Here is a 17,133-nt window from a genome sequence, read left to right as displayed (position 1 = left end):
GTGACACATTTTTATATTTTTACACTTGAGTATTTTCCCAGACAATCTTTTCCAGAGCGACTTACAGTTAGTGCATTTGTCTTAAGAAAGTTAGGTGGAACAACCACATATCACTGGCACAGTTAAGTAGTTATCAGCAAAGTCAGAGATGAGGAGGGGGATTATTTAAGATACTTTTGAAGAGGTAGGGTTTCAGGTGCTTTCAGGAACTCTGCTGTCCTAATTTCATGGGGAATGTTGTACGACCATTGGGCTGCCAGAACAGAGAAGAGCTTGGATTGGGCTGAGTGGGAGCTGCCCTCCCGTAGGGGTGGGAGGGCCAAGAGACCAGAGGTGGCAGAACGGAGTGCTCAGGTTGGGGTGTTGGGTTTGAGCTAGACCCCAACTTTCTAAGAGTGTCAAAACCCACATATTTTCAAATGAGTTTTTCACTGCCAAGAAGTTTAATTTAGTTAAAAAGTTTGTTTCTTAAATCCATTGTTGTTGGAATGAATTATTTACATCATATTTGTTTTTCCTCATATTTTGAATAACTTGTAGAAAATACACTTTATGACACTGTCATGAAACATTATGGCCATCCTGTGTCACTTTACAAGTGACCATCCTGTGTCACTTTACTAAGAAAGTATACATTATGACACTGTCAAGAAGCATTATGACCATCATAATCATATAAGCCAGATAAGCCTATCATGTAAAAATGTTATTTAATTTTTTTATTTCACCTTTATTTAAAACCAGGTAGGCAAGTTGAGAACAAGTTCTCATTTACAATTGCGACATGCCCTTTTATCAGTCATTAGTCAAAAAGAGGGTGTCTTGCCCTGCTCCTGAAATTTGCTCCTGCATTCATCCTAGTCATCAGCAACAGAGCATTGGGGTAGACGCATGTTTGATATCAATATGTGCGAAATTACAATGATAATTTAATATGGTCAGTTTTTTCAAAAGTTACATAACATACATACTGTTCACATGTAGGCTATGCTGTATTATAAAACAGGTTGGTCCTAATCCTGAATGCTGTCTCATCAGCGCAGGCAGAGAAGATATAAACTTTATCTCCACTATAAAAAGCATCTCGACATTGTCTCACATCTCACGCTCTGGCTATCTACCCTGATTTCAGAGCACTCACGTCTGAGTGTGACAGAACGCAGAATAACTGAGAAATTTATGAACGCTTAACACCAGTAGAATATGGCCGGTGTCAATAAACTATGCTAAAAAAATATTAATTAAATTGTTGCCAGCAGCAGAGTTGCAGTCACCAACTCTCTGGATAACAGAAAAACAGCCTAACCAGCTCTGCTAGGGCGAGTAAAATGGTCAGAGCGAACTGTTTTAATTTGTGTCTGGAAGTAGCTAGCAAGCTAGCCAATGTTAGCCAGTTAGCTTGGGTGTTTGACTGCTGTTGTTAGGTCAGAACGCTCGCGTCAACCCTACTTTTCATCTAGAGTGTCCAGTGTGCGCACTGAACACTCTGCTGAATGCTCTGAGAGCGAAAAGCACTGAATTTACTAAAGGCCAATCTGACAACTCTCTGAGTTTACGAACGCCAAGTGCACACTGGCACTCCAGATTAAATTTACGAACACACCCGTTGTAACGGTTTTCTTCTGGTGAAAAAGAGGCAGACCAAAATGCAGCGTGGTTAGTTTTGTACATCTTTAATAAAGATGAAAACACAACAATCTACAAAACAAGAAACGTGAAAAAAACTAAACAGTCCTATCTGGTGCCACAAACACAAAGACAGGAACAATCACCCACAAGAGACCTAAAGAATATGGCTGCCTAAATATGGTTCCCAATCAGAGACAACGATAAACACCTGCCTCTGATTGAGAACCACTCTAGGCAACCATACCTAGAGTACTACTCTAACCACAATCCCATAACTACAAACGACCCCAGACAAAACAAACCACATTAATCCCCATGTCACACCCTGGCCTAACCAAAATAATAACGAAAACACAGAATACTAAGGCCAGGGCGTGACACCCGTAGTATAAACCAGCCTTTAGTCTTGAAATCTTTGGCCGATTCTGGCTGAGAGTTGGGGCACTCAGCTGAGCTTGGCTGACGTCATGTGGCCTGAGTCTGGGCCGCTTTCAGCAGTATTACTTATGGATAGGATGCGGGGATTGAGCTCGGGCTGATTCCCCTGAGATTTATCTGGCCCGAATGTATAACTTGGGGCTTGGGCCGATTAGGACTACTCTCTGGCAGATGATTACACAGACTGCTTTGTATAATAGGTTCTGTGATCCAAAAATACAATTATCAATTTACATGTAATTCTTTAAGAGTCCTGTTTAAGTAATATTTTACTATTGTGATACTTTGTGCAAGGCAATTGATGATCATTAAAAACTTTGAGGATGGAGCCTCCCGAGTGGCGCAGCTGTCTAAGACACTACATCGCAGTGCAAACGGCATTGCTACAAATGCTGGTTTGATCCCCGTGCCGGCTTCAACCCAGAGACCCATGAGGTGACACACAATTGGCCCAGCGTCGTCCGAGTTAGGGGAGGGTTTGGACGGCCGTGATGTCCTTGTCCCATCGCGCTGTAGCGGCTCCTGTGGTTGGCCAGACGCATGCACGCTGACAAGGTCACCAGGTGTGTGGTGTTTCCTCCGACACAACCATTTTTTTGTGGATGGGTATAATTTGTATGTATAACATGTATAATAGTAATATTTAACATTACTCAATCGTGTAATTTGGTATACATGTATTTAAATTTGCATCGGCTGCTTCTGGGGGGATTCTAGTAAGATGCTGGCAAAGTCGGCTGAATTCCGATAGACGGAAATGGACCAATGTACTTCTTGGTCCATTCGATTCTGGGCAGTCATTCATTTTAATCCCGGGCCGAGTCCGACACTTGATTCCGGGCTGATTCAATCAGTTCCGGCCACCCAGAAGAGGGAAGCTTCTGGTGCGATTGCTCATCGCTATATGGGGTAAACTCAAATGTGAATCCTTACAGAGATGGGTAGACTAAAGCTTAAAAAGGGTGTGAACAATGCTGCATGATTGTAGACAAAGAAGAGCTCTCCAGAATGTACCAAATAATTCAAGGGCCATATTCTCAAAAGTGAGGTTACAAGTTTATCAACTTTCAGAGCAGAATTACTTTCCCGTTGTTCCTCAATTGTAGTGTACGATATACCATTTTCTAGCTCTGAGTCTCTACTTTTATCTAATGTAAAAAACACAATTTCAAATTTTGCTACATAAGACCGAATAGAGCCGGTCGGTCACATTTTTTCTATAATTATTCAACGTGGTTCAGTAATGTCCAAAAAGGAATGCATGATTATAGATATTGTAATGTGCCACCTAAACCAGTGATTGTCATGAACTTTTGGTTTGACAATTATGCAAATGCTATTATTTTACTGTGATTTCTTTTTATATATCATTTTGTTCAATAGAGATACATTTTTTGACATATTTTGGGCACTAGTATCTCATAGGCTAAAATAATTTGGGGCTCATTCACCACCTGAGTAAGTGGTTAGCTTACTAGCAAAATCTAAATAATACAGTTAGCCATGTAGGCTAATTGATATCAGTACATTTTATGAATAAAATGTAATGAATAGGCCTGAACTCACCTTAAAATTGAATTGCCGATGTTAGTGCCCTTTGTTTAATTTTATGAGTTGATACATATAATTCAGACCTACAGGAAGCTGGGAACCTCTTCTCTTCTACAGTTACAACAGTGGCCACTTTCAAGACAGGTTTTTCCCGTGATTGTATTTTATTTGTTATTGTGCAATCAGAAAGCACATTTCTCTCCTGCTATGGAGAGAGAGAGAAAAAAAGTGCACTGCTACAAAGCAGTAAGCAAGATCTCGATGGAGTCCAGACGACTGATTGTCTTATTGACTAGAAGGCTAGGTGGAAATACTTTGGAAGCTTTGCCTATTAATTCAACTAGTTTGAATACAAAAGAAGCCATCCAACCTTGTTGATCAGCAGAACAATAGCCTCTTTAAGAGAATGTGAGAAATCTTGAGGGTGTACATGCTAAATGACAGCAATTCTGACAAAGTTATGTGAATTCTTCTCTAGATATTAGATGAAGTAATCTCAAATTTTTATTGTAATTCGGGTTGATTACATTTACTTCATATTTGTAATCGGACTCTGTTACTACCCAACCCTGCAAATAAATATTTAGGTGATTTTAAAGTGCTTAAGGTTGTAATGGGCTTTTGTGATTAATCGAGATTCATGTGTGTGTGTGCCCAAATAAACAACTCAATTCAAAATAAATATTTCCGTCCTGATTGTAATGAAATGCCCATTCATAAGAAGTTTAGAAGTAGTTCAAAGTATACCACACAGCGAGTAAGATGTTGAACATGGCAATACTTACATAACTGTAAGAGAATTGTAGTGATACACGTACATGTTTAGACTGGTATTCTATCCAAGACGTTCTATGGTGCAGCTGCGCTAGATACAGTACATTCGATAATGCCGGTATTATAGAAAATCTAGACCTCAGCCATCATCCACAGTGTTTATCATGAATACAAACTCCACAAACAATGAGGAAAATACTTAGGCTAATTGTCGTCTGTCTAACGCGGCTCGGTTTGGATCCTGGCCTTAGCCTTTTTCCCACATAAACAACAGGGCAATTTGTATTGCAAATGGAAGAAAACGGACAGATACATGGAGGGATTACGTTGTGACATTTTCAAATAAAACCGTTTTCCATTGCCTGGCCTAAAGATGAATTGATATACATCTGAGTTCTGCAGAGAGCCCCGTATCCCAACTTTTCTCGACATCGTCAATATTTTACAGTAGGATTATTGGTCCCCCGTGGAATATGCAAACGCCTTAGCGTGACAGACGGCCAACCCTTAAAAAATACAGAATCACCGGGGGAATTGGGCAAAGAGGCTTCCGACATGAGGCCAGACTGTGCCAAACTAAAATTCACACACGCATTTAGTGACTGTACCTAATCGTCCTGATTCAGGGCAATATAAACACATCTGAAAGGGGCAATCTGCAGTTGCAACATCCATTTTCTGACTTATTCATTAATGATACACACATTGATTGTTGGAGAATATAAATTCAAGCCTCATGAACTTAGTTTAATTAACTGTCAAACTCCATCAGAACCCAAGCTTGTTTTACTCCAATGGTGTAAACATTGTAGTTTTAAACTAACACTTTAAAGCAAAAAAAACATTCTTAAAACTATAATGCCCTACAAAGGCAAAGTGAAGTAAAAAGGAATTTGGTCAATGTTCTTTGATCCGTTGTAAATTCCAGGTATATTTTCTGATTAATGTGGTATTTTGTTTCCTGACACAAGGTCAAGCCAGTCAATCAGAATATATCATGAAGTACCAGAAATTGTCCGTTGGAATAGGAAAATACTTTGAAGTCAGATTTTGCAGTAGAAAAAGTTTTAGTTTCTGCACTTTCTCTTTGAAGAGCAGTATAATCGTTACAGTATATATTGGATGGTCAGTCATTCAACCATAGCTCTATCTATGAATTTGAGAGTGGTTACATTTCTTCAGTCAAATCACTCAGCGTTTTAACGAAACAGAAGCAGCTTCATTATTGTTTCAATTAAGGATTGTTCCTTTAAAGAACACAACTCGTTTCATTCAACAGTATTACTGTGATATTGGTTTTAGGATGGATCTTCATTTGAACCTTGTGCATTGATTATCAAAACATCTTGATCTCTTCTATAATATGCCTCAAACATACACATACATTTACATTGAAGTGATGAAAGTTCGAAACAGTTCTTCATTGACCAGAAAACATGACAATGATTGAGCTCCCCTGGACAAAAATATGATAGTTACTGATTAATCCAATAGTGCCGTGTGGTATCAGAGCTATTCAAACTATTCAGATATTTGACGCAAGCAGTGACCCCAAAATAACATACTCAGAGGCACCGTGCGATTTAGTTCTAAGGAGCAGAGAATCAACACCAGATCTACAGAATGGCCATTTGCTTCAAGGAAGAACATCTTGCTTTAGGTTAAATCTTTAAAACAAATGTTTTGTCAACTAAAGGCTAGCTATGCTATTTTGGGAACACTGGGCCCTTAGAGCAATTGGGCCCTGAAGCTCACTTTCCAGAGTGATTCTTTGTTCTGCATCTTGATCCATTACGAGGAAATGATGAGCTCTCCTGAGATCTTGAAATAAACTAGATAAAATGTATAATAAACACTGCAGAATGATTCCGCCGTTTTCTTTGGGTTGACACGTTGCACAATACAACTGCGGGAGCATTCAACAGTGTTACATTATCCATTCATCTATTTTGTACCCTGCTCCTACAAGTCACTGGTTGTGCATACACCACTTTGAAACTCTTCTGAGATCTTCAATGTACAACCTGAACAAACATAGTGAACAAATGTTTAAAAAAATAAATAATTGAATATGCAAGCTAGATACAGCTAAATCAATTTACAGAAACTAAAAATGTTTCTTGACACTCTAACCAGAGGGAAAAATTAACCCATTATTCTAAAACCATCTCAGGGGGCCTTTTTCTACGTCTCTTTGTTTGTTATATTTTTGTCAAAGCTTGAATCAAGCCTGTCAGACCTGGGTTCAAATGCATTTGATGTATGTGATTGTTTGTTATTTAAATACTTATTTTATGTGTATTTGAGTATTGTCAAATAATGTGGCCAGAATTAAACAACTTCTATTGGAAGTATTTGAAAGTATTTTCAAATAATTTCCTATAAATAGCCTAATATTTGAAAGTATTTTTAAATACTTATTTCAAATTCTCTTGTCAAATACCTGGGTTAAATGCATGTGTGTGTCAGTGAATTTTGAGTATTTTCAAATACATGCCAATACTTTCCAAGGGTATTTCCAAGTACATTCCAATATCCAACTACTTTTCCCCAAAGAAATGTCTGAAGACTTACTTTGAAATATTTGTGAAAGTAATTGAGATATTTGAAATAGTATTTGAACCCAGGTCTGGCGTATGTACAGAGAGTGCGCCAGAGGTTAAGTTCCACTTCCTGCTTCCCCAAACCATGAACCCTTGGTAAAAGGTGAAAGATTTGTGAAACATCTATGTAGTGCTTATGGCATATTTGTCTGCCATATAAATGTATATAGTCTATAAAGTCAAATCTATAAAGCTATATGCATGAAAACCTGTTGTAAATTAATCCTTTATTAGTTATAATTTGTTTAAAGTTATTGTTTTATTACCTTGGCATACTGCAATGTTGTTATAATGTCTTTGGCTTATAAGCATAGGCAACTGTTATTTAACCTTCTGCCCGCCAGCCCTATTATAGAGTCTGACACCCAGTAGACCCGTTTGTAGAGTTGTTTTCTCATATCTTTAGTACGGGAGTGTAATGGTCTCCCCAACACAGATGCAAACAAATCATTGTTGGTCCCCAGGAGGTTATTGGTGCTTTTCAGCACTTTTTAAGTATCAGAGAGCCACATATTTCTTCTCAAAAGAGAACACCCACAATATATACAGTTGAAGTCGGAAGTTTACATATACCTTAGCCAACTACATTTAAACTCAGTTTTCCACAAATCCTGACATTTAATCCCAGTAAAAATTCCAATGCCTTAGGTCAGTTAGGATCAACACTTTATTTTAAGATTGTGAAATATCGGAATAATAGTAGAGATAATTACTTTTTTCAGCATGTATTTATTTCATCACATTCCCAGTGGGTCAGAAGTTTACATACCCTCAATTAGAAATGGGTAGGATTGCATTTAAATTGTTTAACTTGGGTCAAACGTTTCGGGTAGCCTTCCACAAGCTTCCCACAATAAGTTGGGTGAATTTTGGCCAATTCCTCCTGACAGAGCTGGTGTAACTGAGTCAGGTCTGTAGGCCTCCTTGCTCTCACACGCTTTTTCAGTTCTGCCCACAAATTTTCTACAGGATTGAGGTCAGGGCTTTGTGATGGCCACTCCAATACCTTGACCTTGTTGTCCTTAAGCCATTTTGCCACAACTTTGGAAATATGCTTGGGGTCAATGTCCATTTGGAAGACCCATTTTCATCCAAACTTCCTGACTGATGTCTTGAGATTTTGCTTTAATATATCCACATAATTTTCCATACTCATGAAGCCATCTATTTTGTGAAGTGCACCAGTCCCTTCTGCTGCAAAGCACCCCCAACAACATGATGCTTCCACCCCGGTGCTTCATGTTTGGGATGGTGTCTTCAGCTTGAAAGCCTTCCCCTTTTTCCTCCAAACATAACGATGGTCATCATGGCCAAACAGTTCTATTTTTGTTTCATCAGACCAGAGGACATTTCTCCAAAAATTACAATCTTTGTCCCCGTATGCAGTTGCAAACCGTAGTCTGGCTTTTTTTATGGAGGTTTTGGAGCAGTGGCTTCTTCCTTTCTGAGCGGCCATTCAGGTTATGTCGATATAGGACTCATTTTACTGTGGATATAGATACTTTTGTACCTGTTTCCTCCAGCATCTTCAGAAGGTCCTTTGCTGTCGTTCTGGGATTGATTTGCACTTTTCGTACCTAAGTACATTCATCTCTAGGATACAGAATAGGTCTCCTTCCTGAGCGGTATGACTGCTGCGTGGTCCCATGGTGTTAATACTTGCGTTCTATTCTTTGTACAGATGAACGTGGTACCTTCAGGTGTTTGGAAATTGTTCCCAAGGATGAACCATACTTGTGGAGCTCTACAATTATTTTCCCATGATGTCAAGAAAAGAGGCAGTGAGTTTAGTTAGGCCTTGAAATACAGGTAGGCCTTGAAATACATCACAGGTACACCTCCATTAGACTCAAATTATGTCAGTTAGCCTGTCAGAAAGTTTCTAAAGTCATTACATCATTTTCTGGAATTTTCCAAGCTGTTTAAAGGCACAGTCAACTTTAGTGTGTGTAAACCTCCTGATCCATAGCAATTGTGATAAAGTGAATTATAACTGAAATAATCTGTCTGTCAACAATTGTTGGAAGAATTACTTGTGTCATGCACAAAGTAGATGTCGCAACCGGCCTGCCAAAACTACCGTTTGATATCAAGAAATTTGGTTGAAAAATTAGTTTTAATGACTCCAACCTAAGTGTATGGAATCTTCCGACTTCAACTGTATCTATTTATTGAGGTCAGAGAGACCTACAAGAAAAGGTTATTGCAACTCTTGATACTTAAAAAGTGGGAAAACCACCAATGACAAAGTATCTCTCCCAGAAGGGGATATTCTAATGAATGTCCTGATGCCATGTTCAAACAAATATTTTTCACTGACTATAATGATGCCTGGTCAGCAGCCAACGCACAAACACAGACTATTCACCTATCCCCAATGGGCCCATGCATAGTGTTACTTGTCATCCCCTCTGTGCCTAAGGAGAAAACATTGACACGGAATGACAAACAGCTTGGCTTAGCTTAATACCTCAATGAATTACACCTATGTACTGCACCAAGGAGTTTTGATCTGTAGAGCACATTTTAGCACAAATCCAGTTTTTTTCCCAGTCAAGGAAAACGTTCATCCTTAATGTAGTTGTAGTATAGTTTGCTGTTTTCATCTTAAAACTTGGTCTTCTACTCTGAGCTCTCTGCTGGAATGGTTATGTTTAGATGTCGATTTCTCAATGAATTCTAAATGCCCCCTATTCCGTGAATTGAATGCGTTTCACATCAACCAGTCCCTGGAGTGATTCGTCCTCCCCCGACAATCAGTGGTGGTCTTCGATGGTTTCAATGTGGTGTTTACCATTGTGTATCCTGAACATTGTTGTGCCCATCCAAGCCAAATCAAGGATAATTGTGAAGAATGATCCACAAAGACAGGAATACCACAACAGACACCTAGTCTCATGTCACGGCCCTCCGAGCATCATTCCAACATATACATTACATCTCTGAATACTCCCATTCTCTCTAATCTTCCCCCTGTGATTTTCATAAAACCAAATAGTCTGAAGTGGGGGGTATTTTGGGGAAGTTGAGCCAGCCAGGTTCCTAGTGCATCAGAAGTTCAGGCCAATTCAACATTTGGACGGCGGCCTCCTTTTCGGTCCGGCCCTAGTTGTTTATTAAACATTGGGAAGAAAATGCCCATTGGGAAGCAAATTTGCCATATTAATTGGTGTTTTTTTTCTTCCCCTAGTCTCATGAGTGTGACCCCTGAATGGGGGCACACTGTCAATTACTGTGCAGTAATTGTGCCTATCTGGCCTCACCCGTGTTGGGTGAATGGCGGTGAAAACGTGCAGGGCTGAAAAACACTATTGTGTTTTATAGGGGGAAGCAAGAAATGGAATTCAGGAAAACCAAATCACAAAATTGACCATTAGCTTCTGCAGAGATTAGCAAACATTATGTCATCTGAGTTGGAAGGGAGGTGGTCCTTTTGGGTCTAACAGCAGTCCCTTAAAGTGCAATCAAATTTGATTTGTCACATGCACCGAGTACAACAGGTAGCCTTACTGTAAGATGCTTAACTAACAATGCAGTTAATATTATAAACTAAAGTAAAAAATAAAATAAAAAGTTACAATAAAATAACAGCGGGTACAGGGACCGAGTCAATGTGTGTGGGTACAGGTTAGTCGAGGTCATTTGTACATGTAGGTAGGGGTAAAGTGACTATGGATAGATAATAAACAGCAAGTAGCAACAGTGTAAAAACAAAATGGGGGTGGGCGTGTCAATGTAAATAGTCCGGGTGGACATTTGATTCATTGTTCAGCAGTCTTATGGCTTGGGGGTCGAAGCTGTTTAGGAGCCTTTTGGAACTATACTTGGCACTCAGGTACCTACTTTCTGTGCGGTAGCAGAGAGAACAGTCTATGCCTTTGGTGACTGGAGTCTTTGACAATATTTTTTGCCTTCTTCTGACTAGTATATAGGTCCTGGATGGCAGGAAGCTTGGCTCCAGTGATTAAGTGGGCCGTACAAACTACCCTCTTTACGGTTGGATGCCAAGCAGTTGCCATACCAGGCAGTGATGCAACCGGTCAGGATGATCTTGGAATTTTTGAGGATCTGGGTACCCATGCCAAGTCTTTTCAGTCTCCTGGGGGGGACCATGATAGTTTTTTGGAGATATGGACACCAAGGAACTTCAAACTTCCAACCCGCTCCACTACAGCCCTGTCAATGTTAATGGGGGCCTGTTCGGCCCTCCTTTTCCTGTAGTCCATGATCAGCTCCTTTGTCTTGCTCACATTGCGGGAGAGGTTGTTGTCCTGGCATCACACAGGCCTCTGACCTCCTCCCTATAGACTGTTTCATCATTGTCAGTGATCAGGCTTGCTGTGTCGTCAGCAAACTTAATGATGGTGCTGGAGTCGTGCTTGGCCATGCAGCCGTGGGTGAACAGGGAGTACAAGAGGGGGCTAAGCACGCACCCATGAGAGGCCCCGGTGTTGAGGATCCATGTGGCAGATGTGTTGTTGCCTACACTTACCATCTGGAGGCGGCCCGTCAGGAAGTCCAAGATCCAGATGCAGAGGGAGGTGTTAAGTCCCAGGGTTCTTCCCTTAGTGATGAGCTTCATGGGCACAATGGTGTTGAATGTTGAGCTGTAGTCAATGACCAGCATTCTCACACAGGTGTTCCTTTTGTCCAGGTGGAAAAGGGCAATGTGTGATCGAGATAGCCTCATCTGTGGATCTGTTGGTGTGGTATGTGAATTGGAGTGGGTCTAGGGTTTCCGGGATGATGGTGTTGATGTGAGTAATGGCCCGTCTTTTAAAGCACTTCATGGCTACTGACGTGAGTGCTACGGGGCGGTAGTCATTTAGGCAGCTTACCTTTGCTTTCTTGGGCACGGGGACAATGGTGGTCTGTTTGAAACATGTAGGTATTAGAGACTCGGTCAGGGAGAGGATGAAAATGTCAGTGAAGACACCTGCCAGTTGGTCTGCGCATGCTTTGAGTACACGTCCTGATAATCCGTCTGGTCCCACTGCCTTGTGAATGTTGACCTGTTTAAAGGTTTTGCTCACATCGGCTACAGAGAGTGTGATCACACAGTTGTCGAGATCAGCTGGTGCTCTCATGCATGCTTCAGTGTTCTTTGCCTTCGAAGCGAGCATAAAAGGCATTAAGCTCATCTGGTTTGCTCGCGTTACTGGGCAGCTCGCGTCTGTGTTTCCCTTTGATGGCCATAATAGTTTGTAATCCCTGCCACATCCAACGAGCGTCAGAGCTGGTGTAGTAGGATTCAATCTTAGTCCTGTTTGATGGTTTGTCTGAGGGCATAGCGGGATTTCTTATATGGGTCCGGATTAGTGTTCCACTCCTTGAAAGAGGCAGTTCTAGACTTTAGCTCAGTGCGGATTTTGCCTGTAATCCATGGCTTCGTGTTGGGATGTGTAATCACGGTCACTGTGGGGACGATGTCATTTATGAACTTATTGATGAAGCCGGTGATTGAGGTGGTATACTCCTCAATGCCATTGGATGAATCCCAGAACATATTCCAGTCTGTGCTAGCAAAACAGTACTGTAGCGTAGCATCCGTATCATCTGACCACTTCCGTTTAGAGCAAGTCACTGGTACATCCTGCTTTAGTTTTTACTTGTAACCAGGAATCAGGAGGATAGAATTATGGTCAGATTTGCCAAATGGAGGGTGAGGAAGAAATTTGTATGCATCTCTGTGTGTGGAGTAAAGGTGATCTCAAGTTTTTTTTCCATCTGGTTGCACATTTGACACGCTGGTAGAAATGAAATAAAACAAAAGTGGAAGAGCAAGCCATGGCATTATGTAACATCCCAGATGATTCACCTCCCTTCCACTGTTGTGAGATGGACTGATTGCATACCTGAAGTTCAGAGCTAGAATGGACACTCATCCTTGACTGATTGTATATCCCATTTTATATTATTCAACTACATTTCTATTCTCCATTGTGAACTACAATACACTTTGCAAAAAGCTTTGCTTTGGTTTCAGGTGACACAACATTGAGTGGTCATGATGATATACGCAGACAACGATCACAGGTTCCACACTGCACATTCAGAGTTAATGTCAAGACATAGTTCAATAATTGAGTTGTGAATACATTTAATTATAAAAGTATTATTCACATTGGTGTCCTTACCCTATAAGCAGTCTATGGAAAATGTATGACTGCAATACATGTTTTGGTTTAGTTTTCCTGGCACTTTTTCCAAATGCATGTTTCACAGATCATGTCCAAATCAGCTGAAAATATTTCATATTGGTTGTGAAGCTCAACAAAGTCCCGTATAGATCATTTGAACATGATGCCTGAAAAAATGCTAAAATCGGTACCATGACTTGAATGGGATTTGTTTCACAAATGCTAAAACAAATATGAGTCTTTAAGATGTCCCCAGAACGTCACGAACGAACCAGTCTTTTCAACGTACATATTTGACACACTTTGACACTTTGACAGCGCCTTCAGAAAGTATTCACACCCACTGACGTTTTCCACATTGTGTTGTATTACAGCCTGGATTTAAAATGTTTTACATTTAGAGGATTTGTCACTGGCCTAGACACAATACCTCATATTGTCCAAGTGGAATTATGTTTTTAGACATTTTTACAAATTAATTAAAAATGAAATGCTAAAATGTCCTGAGTCAATAAGTATTCAACCCCTTTGATATGGCAAGCTTAAATAAGTCAAATAACATTTTTTTATTTCTGTACCACAAAGACCAGGGAGGTTTTCCGCTCTCCCACAAAGAAGGGCACCTATTGGTAGATGGGTAAAAGTTATTAATTAAACTTAGGATGGTGTATCAATACACCTAGTTACTATAAGATGCATGCTTACTTCCTAACTCAGTTGCAGGAGAGGAAGGAAACTGCTCAGGGATTTCACCATGAGGCCGATGGTGACTTGAAAACAATTACAGAGTTTAATGACAGTGATATGAGAAAACTGAGGATGGATCAACAACATTCTAGTTACTGCACAATACTAAGTGACAGAGGGTGTTGGGCTAGTAACTGAAATATTGCGAGTTTGAATCTCTGAGCTGACAAGGTACAAATCTGTCATTCTGCCCCAGAACAAGCCAGTTAACCCACTATTCCTAGGCTGCCATTGAAAATAAGAATTTGTTCTTAACTGAAATGCCTAGTTAAATACAGATTTTTTTTTTAATTATGGGGTACTGTGTGTAGATGCGTGGCTATTTAAAAAAAAATCCATTTGATTTCAGGCAGAGGCATTACATATAGGTTTTTACCGCATCCTAGAGGCACCTTCCCCCTCTGACGGCTATGTGAATAAAGCCTTCCAAAGCATGACCACATTATTTGACAACATTATTTCATAACTTGCACATGAAATAAACAACGCTTAAACTTAGTCAAATGAGAAAAAGACTCAAAAGGAGATTGGTTATTAGAAACGGTTATTAATCAGGTCACCCCTGTAACTGAAGAGATTGAAGGAGATGATGACACAATGGAACATTTAGTTACTCGGTAATGACACCAGCTCCGTACCCAAACACCTGTATTTTCTGTCATTTTCTGCCATGTTTTTACTCCTAAAGGAGAAATGGCATCTCTTATTCATTCCAGGGACAGGAATTCAGCACAGACAGGAAGAGTAGGATTGTGGTATGGGTTGAACAGATTCCACAATATAGCAACAAAAAAAATCCATGTTTTCAGATGAAAAGGGCACCTCACAGGCCCCAGGGGTACAGGAACGACAGTACAAGGTTCTTGTTATCTACAAACAGCCTGCCAGTCGGCACACTAGGGCAAAGCGGCAGCGCTATTGACGTTAACGAGAGGGTCCCAGCGCGGGATGCCGGGGCTGAAACATCTCTATCTCCTCCCCACTGCAAACCCACCGGAGCACTCACTATCAAAGAGTTGCTCGGGGGTTGAGGGAACCACCGGGCCTCTTAACACTGACATCAAAGTTATTTAAGCTGTGTTTCCTCCTCAGGCTATTTTTCCATACAAAGCATTTAGGTCACTGTCTGGTGGATGTAGTTCCATAAATTCATATTCATTGTGATGTCTATATATGTACACACAGTTTGCTTTTCTTCAAGGTACACTCAGCGAGATGACATTGCATGCACAAAGTCAACACATAGTGAGTCGAATTCCGTAACAACAAAGAGCGCTGAAGAGCATAGTTCTCCGCTATTTTGGACCCGTACAGTAGCTACAACGTTGTAGCAGTGTGAAGTGCACCCGTGCACATGTGCATGTTATTCTGTGTGACTGTGTGAGGGTGAAGTCTTACATCGCACTCATCTAAATGACATTTACATTTGAGTTATTTAGCAGACGCTATTAACTCAGAACGACTTGCAGATAAATGTCTGCGGGGCTGTTTGCTGCAATATCATCTTGATTATGGTGGATAGTAGAATTGTGACGCAATGAGACATGCAATGAAACCTCAAGATAGTTTGATTTGATCTCTACTAATGTTTGCTCCACCTAACATGACGAATGAGTCGCAAAGTAGAGTGTTTGATTCTCACATTAATCAACCGAACCCAAGTTCTGTTAAAGTACTGTTAAAAATGAACTAAGTTTACTTCTAACGGGGTGTGTGTGTGTGTGTACGTGTATGTGTATGTGTATGTGTATGTATGTGTATGTGTGTGTGTGTGTGTGTGTGTGTGTACATGTGGCTTCAAACACTACATGCATGTATACAGTGGGCAATAAGTTCTGTGACATCACCGACCTGACTTTTTCACCCAGACCCCTCTATGTCCATTTCTCAGAAGAGAAATTCCCATGAAACATGCATTATGCCGTAAAGGGAAGCCATGGAGGATGATTAAAGAAACTGAAAAGGCGCGACTTGTGTGGGTTCAAAGCGCAGATGATGAAGATGTACTTCAACAGACAGCTCTGCTGTGGTGCTTCACACTGTGAATGACCCCCACACCCCACCCCATCTCCACCCACCCCCCCTCCTCCTATCTCCATAATTTCCTTTGAAACTGGAATAAGATCGAAAGATAGTAGCAATATCTTGAACTCAAACGTGGACTCTCACATCACATGCCCCTTAATCAGTGTCCACGCTGTTATGAGTTAGTTTCAATAAAGAAGACATTTTAATTTCATTGATAGAACAGACCCAAAAGGAAAGTGGGAGATACATGGTAGCTAGGGGCACAGATTGGAGAGTGGCAACTATTTTGTATTTGTATCCCGATTAGCTGTCGCAAAAGCAGCAGCTACTCTTCCTGGGGTCCACAAAAAACATGAAACATAATACAGAATGACATAATACAGAGTATGACTAAACATGAACAGCTCAAAGACAGAACTACATACATTTTTAAAAAGGCACATGTAGCCTACATACCAATGCATACACACAAACCTTTGAGGTAAATAGGGGAGAGAAATTGTGCCACCAGGTGTTGCTTTATCTATTTTTTAAACCAGGTTTGCTGTGTATTTGAGCAATATGAGATGGAAGGAAGTTTCATGCAATAAGGGCTCTATATGATACTGTACTTTGTCTGGATTTGGGGACTATGAAAAGACCCCTGGTGGATTTTCTGGTGGGATAGCTGTGTGTAAGTAGACTATGCAAACAATTTGGGATTTTCAACACATTCATGTTCATTATAGAAACAAGAAGTGATGCAGTCAGTCTCTCCTCAACTCTTCGTCAAGAGAGACTGGCATGCATAGCATTTATATCATTTGATGACACACTGTACATTTCGATGAAACATGGTGATGCCCCAAAATTGGCCTCGCTGGAAGCCTGTGTTTCAGACATAAGGAAGTGGATGGCTGCAAATGTTCAACTTTTAAACTCGGACAAAACAGAGATGCTTGTTCTAGGTCAAAAGAAACAAAGAGCTCTTCTGTTGAATCTGACAATTAATCTTGATAGTTGTACAAATCAAATTTATTTATATAGCCCTTCTTTCATCAGCTGATATCTCAAAGTGCTGTACAGAAACTCAGCCTAAAACCTCAAACAGCAAGCAATGCAGGTGTAGAAGCAGGGTGGCTAGGAAAAACTCCCTAGGTCCTATGAAAATCCTGGAAAGTGCTGTTATTCTGAAAACTCTCTGTTCCATTGCATGCCTACACTCCATTTAAAGGGATATCAAC

The sequence above is a fragment of the Oncorhynchus tshawytscha genome, linkage group LG16 (genome assembly GCF_018296145.1).
Source record: "Oncorhynchus tshawytscha isolate Ot180627B linkage group LG16, Otsh_v2.0, whole genome shotgun sequence".
Classification (NCBI taxonomy): domain Eukaryota; kingdom Metazoa; phylum Chordata; class Actinopteri; order Salmoniformes; family Salmonidae; genus Oncorhynchus; species Oncorhynchus tshawytscha.
This window is presented reverse-complemented; position numbering follows the sequence as displayed.